Source organism: Chinchilla lanigera, unplaced genomic scaffold (assembly GCF_000276665.1).
Source record: "Chinchilla lanigera isolate Chin_1 unplaced genomic scaffold, ChiLan1.0 scaffold00029, whole genome shotgun sequence".
NCBI classification, from domain to species: Eukaryota; Metazoa; Chordata; class Mammalia; order Rodentia; family Chinchillidae; genus Chinchilla; species Chinchilla lanigera.
The window spans coordinates 21568114-21575382 of NW_004955430.1; positions in this window are offsets into that span (position 1 = coordinate 21568114).

The following is a 7269-nucleotide window of genomic DNA, read 5'->3' on the forward strand; positions in this document are numbered from 1 at the left end:
CCAGAGACAATGTGTGTTTAAGCCAGACTGTACAGTTTATATCTGAGGTCCCCCAAAATCTTTACACATTCAGGAGTGGGGCTTGTGGAAGGTGATTGGATTAGGGGGCACCATAGCTGGCTTTGTGTTAGGAGGTGCGATCTGGTCAGAAGAGGTGGGTCCCTGGAGGCGTGATTTGGCTCCACCCTTCACTCCCTGCTTCTGTGTTGTCATTTGCTGTCACATGAGCAGCTTTGCCTATGGAATCTCCTTATGCCATGTGGCTCTGCCCTGGAGCCTGCCAGCCATGGACTGAATCATGAGGAAAAGTAAACCTCTTAGACAGAGGTGGTGGGTATTTTACCTCAGCACTGAGAAAGTGCCTAAGATAAAGACTTCTATTATAATTTAAGATCTGCTATTGAATAACCATGGTTTCTCAACTTTTTTTGCTTTTGTACTATCTTCTCTGTCACACAAATTCAGTTATCACCGAGACATTACCAAATCTAATGCTATACTGCTTTGATTAAAAGTGTCAGCATTGCAAATTTGATTGATGAGTGATGATATGTAAATACTTATAACGCCTTTTGGCCTCTAGTGTGACACGTAGAAAATTGCACTATATGGGCTGAAATACTGTGTGTTAATGTACACAGATTGTCCCTTACCATACATCCAAGCAACTGTAAGCACCAGATTTTTCTGGTATATTTTATCTATGACAGGGTCATTTGCAAGAAAACATAATATTGATGCTGTGGCTTTATATTTATTGGAAACCTATTAGGCTATTTTTCTGGACGCTGTCACTAGAGGTTAAATAAATGCAGAGTTGTGGATATTCTATTTCTATACAGAGGCGAGATGGCGATGTGACTGTAGTTTGGTTGACACAGGCTTGCAGCGCCACCTGTTGGATAATGTGTTAGTAATCACTGTGGACAACTACACTTTGGGCAAAGATTCTTTTCCAAATAAATAAATAACCAACCAACCAAATGAACAGGCTATGTAAGGCTAGATTTAAATTAGACTCACTTATATTGGAAAAGTGAAACATATCCCTAGAAAATTGGTGTTAGCTTGTTTTTACTCAGTTTATTTCTGTTGAAGCAATAAATTGAAATGGAACTTTAAAATGATAGAATTTGAGAACTGAATACATCTCTAAATAATAGCATAATCTTCTCATTAAAGCGATTTTTAACAGCAAAACAGATGACTATAATCAGAGGTATCCCGTGGCTATGGAACTTGCAGTAAGATTGTCAGGACCGAAATGCAGTTGATCAGATGCCTAATTCCAGACATTTCTGGATAACAATCTATAAGAGCATGTATTACAGATTTTCACAGTCTTTTATTTTCTACAGAATGCTGTTGAGAATCAGAGACAGTTCTCATAACATTCCTTATTTAAATTTGCAGCATTTCAGAAGCAGAAATTTAATTTCTATCTGCATGTTTAAAGCTTTCAAAATTGTTAGGAAGCATACAGGATCTAAACTTGACAAAGAACAAATTTTTCTTCCTTATTCCTTCTTCTTCTTTCCCCTCAGCAATTCATTCATTTTTTTTTCCCAATCAGGTTTCTTGTGCCTTGAAGAAAAATGCCAATGGAGACTGTGATTTCATAAAGGTATATGACTTCTCCATTTGGGGTTTCTGAAAATGCTAACTTTTCACTTTAACCAGAAAAGAGTAAAAGAAAACACAGTTCCCAACCTGCTCCCCTACCCTGATCGCATGTTCAGGCTTACACAGACAGGATGGAAATGTTATAGAGATAATGTATGACACAGGGAAACTAATAGGGCTGGCCGCAGAAGACCAGTAGGGCTCATAAGCATCATCTTGGAGAGAAATCAGAAAACATCCACCAAGAACAATATTCAGAACTTGGTATGTTGTCCAAAATCAAAGATGCTTACTTTTATGTTTTATTTTTATTTTTTGAACAAGTCAGTAGTAACGCATTTCTTAAAGAGAAATAGCATTCACGCTCCCTTCTTTCCCCAGAGCTTCAGGAAGAGTAAGAAAGCAGCAGCTAGGTATCACTGCCTGATTGGTTCTGAGGGTGGAAAGTGCTGAGTGTTAGAAGTGTTTGGAAGGAAAGGAAAGTAGTTTGCATCAAACCAGATCAATCAGATGCTGCCTTAATGCCTGCAGTGTTGTCTTAAAGATTTGATGCTGCAAATGTGTGTGGATTACCAGCCTCATACCAGCCAGTCTGCTGTCCAGCCAGAAGAAGGAGAAGTGGTTGCCCAAGAGACACTGTCAACTGCACCATTTCTTAGTATGTCTGAATCCACTCTTCCACTTCCTGTATCACTCAGCCCTGCACCCACCTCCTAATCAGGCTTCTTCCTTGGCAATTCCTTTCTGAACCTAGGCAGCAATCTTTTTGAGATATAAAATGGATCGTATCATTTTTCTGCTTAAGCAGAAAAATTGACAGGGGAGAAAATTCAACCTTTTAAGTATGGCAGATAATACATTCCAATTAAGCTCAAATTTCCTGTCCAGCCTCATTTTCTGGCTTCACAGTTCCAGTCCTATAATTCATGCTCCCCGCAGCTGTGTACTTCTCTGCCTTGCATCTCTATATTTGCAGTCAGTTCTTCCAGCCTACTGCTCTCACTGGAAAAATTCCTTTTCATCCTTCAAGGTCCATTTCCATTATCACTCCCCCTAAGGAGCCGTCTCTAAAGCTCTCAGGCAGGAAGTATCCCTCCTATGCGTGCTTGCACTCTGCTTTCCTATTACTTATATTTATTATAGCATGAAGCCCATTGAATTGCAACTCCACTAGTGCATTAGTCTTCTTTACATAGACTATGAGTATGCTAATGTGAGCATCGTCATAGATCTTTATAACAATTGAAATCATCATGCACTGTTCCACAATGTTCACTGGAGATTAATCATGAATGTACAACTGTGCAGACACTATGAAGACAAAGGTAGGCCATGAATGGTGCTGGAAGTAATCTCATTCAAGAACTATCTTTTCTGCCCTTTAAATATGTGACTAGTTGGAAAACAGAAGAGTGTGTTCTAGGCTGGCTGAGCTCCATTTCATTGTGATGATTCTTAGTGCTGACTTGTCAAAATTAGTGGTGAGAAATATAGAGGTCACGGTTCAATTGTAATTCTTAATTATATGATATCTATATTGAGTTTTGGATAAAAAAGATGTCATCATCTGTGTCATCTTCACTATAACCTATACTAATTTTATAAAACAATTTGAAATCACCATTTGTGCTTTGCCTATATACACAGGTACTCAGCAAGAACAGAATCCTAATTCAATGAATGTGAAATAAAACAAATATATGAATGGGTGGATGGATGGATAGATGAGCTACAGAAATGATGAGCATATGTGTAAGTTTGAGTTTCTGATCTTTCTGCTACGAATATCTATTCCACATGACATTTAAAGTTTGAATTTTGTAGTGGATGTTTTGTTGATACTTGAGACCAATGTCACTTTTTCAAGTTCTCTGTGTAGACAGCAAGACTATAGATTTCATATCTCAGCTGTCTTTGCCAGGCTGAGCCTAGTCAGATTCTGCTAGTGTGAAGAACTCACAGGAGACCTGAAATCAGAAAAGTAGGAGATGTTATTTTCTGGCAGCAGCTCTACGAGTATGAGATTTCTGCGGTGACTTCCAGACCCCTTCCAATGAATTACCCACGTTGTTGCCACAGGTAAGTGAGATACAGCAAGAGGACCACTGCAGTTCCTCAGATTCTGGCTGTTTTAAAAGTTCCTGTGTTGACTTTTATTTATTCTGCTGTCTAGTAACTCTGTTTCTCCAGTAGTAAGTTGTTTCCAATCCAATGAGTCTTAAGCAATACAGATTCTTCACTGGAGTCAAAATAAAAGATTATCCACTTAAACATTTACTTTTAATTAAATGTTTATAGGCATATACAGATATTTTAATATATAATACACTTAGTATATATTCATATATAATATATACTTACATAATCATTGTATTAATCTTGACCCTGCCTGGAATATTTACAGTAATGGATGTCCCACTGCTTCAAAACATATTATTTCCCTCTATTGGTTTCCTATTTAGAAAAAAAATTAACATTCACCTTAATTTACCGTGAAATAACTGGTTTTCATTAGTCATTTGTTTTCTACTTCTCTAGCCACCCCCACTTTTGTAAAATTCTCAAGTTCTGGGTACTAAACTTGCACACACACTGGCGGGCCTAAGATCAGTACCCTCCAATCTTTTTGTAAAGATGATTATGCAGCTGAAATGCTGATTTAATTCTGCATGTTTTGGGGGCATGACAAATTTTAAAGTTCAATTTAATAAAATGAATATTTCTGACCACTGGAATATAACATTTACATCTTTTAAATATCTATTACTTTGGAATTTCCTGTACCTGACATTTTTTCTTATAACAAATCATCAGTACAATAACTCTCAGTGAATTTTATGAGTTCTTCTAGCATATTATTGCCATTGAAGGTGATCTTGGGGAGCCCCAAACCTGTAACTGATATCAGGGTGATCCTGTCTCACAGACTATTTTCTAATTCTACAACAACTAAATGCAGTTAAGCCCAGCAGTGCAAGGTTGATTTAATACTTGATGTGTAATTCACCACATTATCAGACTGTGAAGGAAAAACAGATGTTCTCTCAGTAAATGCACAAAACATACTTGGCAAATCTAAAATCCATTATTGAACAAGAAAACCAAAACAAAATTATGAAAAAGGAACTTCTCTATTTGATAAAAGACTTCTGTGAAAAAAACTCACAGACAACATCATTTTTAACAGTGAAAGCCTGAATATTTTCATCTACAATTAGGAAGATAAAACTCATGATTTTTCTGATAGGGGAAACCCAAGATACAAATACATGAAACAGCAAAATAAAGAGTAATAGAAAACAGGGAGATAGAACTTTTGCAAAAGGGAAAGGAACCAAAGGCTAGAGAGAAGGAGAGGGAGGGGAAGAGATGAGAGTAAGAAGATTAAGATGTGGTATGCAAATGTGATCATCAGGTACCTCAAACTTGTACTAGTAAAAATAATAGTTTAAAAAATAAAAACATAAAAAGGATGCCCGTTTTCCCGATTCTAATTCTACATTATCCCTAAAGCTGTGGCCAGTAGAATAAAGGGAGAAGGAATGTAAACAAGAAGAAGGAAGAAAATGAAAAAAGAAAATAAACCAGTTTGGAAAAAATAAAAGAAGAAACTTGTCTTCATTCTGCCATCATAATCATCTGTGTAGGAAAATTTGTAAACTCATTCTGAGCACTAGTGCATTAATTCAGCAAAGTTTCAAGATACAAGATAAATAAAAAGAAGCAATTGCATTTTATTAGCAACGAACAATGGTATATTGAAATTAAAATTCCCATTTAAAATAACAACAAAATATGACATCCTTGGAACTACACCTGTCAAAAATTTAAAACACTTTTGTACTAAAAACTATAAAATTACTGAGAGAAATTAAGGTTGAAATAAATAGAGAAACATACCATGCTCAGGTATCAGAAGACACGTTGACATCATTATGTCTATTCATCATACTGACCAACAGATCGAGCGCATTCCCAGTCCAATCTAAGGTCAGTAAATGTTGTTTAAGGAAACAATATGACAAGCAAAGATAATAATTATTAACATATATGCACCAAACAAAGGTCCATCCAAGTTATAAAGCAAGTACAACTAGACCAACTACAACTAAAATCCAGATAACATAAACACAATAGGGGGGTAACTCAATACCACAATGACAGAGATAGACTGGCCATTTAAACAAAAAAAAAATCAACAAAGAAATATCAGAGTTGAACAAAATTTTGAAACAAATAGACTTAATAGGTACCTAAGAGTGTTCCACCGAACAACAACAAAGCACACAATTCTTTCTAGCAGCACATGGAACTTTCTGTAAAATAGACAACATACTAGCCAGTAAAACAAGCTTATACAATTCATATTAGCAGAGCATAGAGCAATGAAGGTAGGATCAATGACAAAAGAAAACACAGGATTTATGAAATACATTGAAACGAAACAGTACACTCTTAGAGAAACAAAGAGTTATAGAAGAAATCAAGGCAGAAATAAGACAATTTCTAGAACTAAATGGTATTGCCAGTACAACATAGTAGTACTTATGGAACATGATAAAAGCAGTCCTAAAAGAGAAATTAAAACAAAGCAATCCCACATAACCTAACGATGCTTCTCAAGGTCCTAGAAAAACCCAGTTAGTACAAGGAAAAAAATTTTAAAGATCAGAACAGAAGTCAGTGAAATTGTAACAACCAAAACAATCCAAAGAATTAATGAAGGGTTGATTCTTTGAAAGCATAAACTCATAGTCAATCCAATCAAAAGGAGAGAAAAGATCCAAATCAATTCAATTATAAATGAACAAATTAAAATTGCAATGGACACTTTTGAAATATAAAAGATTATTAACAGCTACTTAGCAAACCTGTACCCCATAAATTGGAGAATTCAGAAAAAAAATGGAGAATCCTAGATACATATGAATTACCAAAACTGAAACAAGTAGATTTAAAAATCCTTAAAATCCTGTAATAGGCAATGAAATTCAAATAGTACTAACTAACCAACAAACAAACAAAATCTCAGGTCCAGAGGTTTGCTCAAAAAAAGTGAGCAAAGTTGGAATCATCCCAATTCTGGAGTTGAAGTCATATTACAAAACTACAGTGATAAAAAAAAAAACAAAACAAAACATGGTGCTGGCACAACAAAACAGACATGAGGATCAATGGAACAAAATAGAGGTTACAGAAACAACCTAAAGCAAACTATTTTATCTTTGAAAAGGAAGCCAAAAAACATATACTAGAGGAAAGATACCTTCTTTAATAAATGGTGTGGGGAAAATGGACTATGTACCTGCATTAGATTAAATTTAGACTCACACTTCTCATCATCTATTAAACTAAAATCAAAATGGATCAAAGAGCTAAAAGTTAAAACAGAAACACTTAACCTTCTGGAAGACAAAAATAGGTAAAATACTTGGAGTCATAAGCATAGGCAAGGACTCTCTGAAGAGAATCCTGGTTGCACTGGAAATAATACTGGGAATAAATAATTAGGTTTAGGAGAATATCAAATTAAAAAGTTGCTGCACAGCAAGAGAAACAACCAAAAGAGTGAAAACAAAATCTACAGAATGGGAAAAATATTTTTCCAGCTATTCTTCAAAGGACTAATTTTCTTTTTTCTTTCTT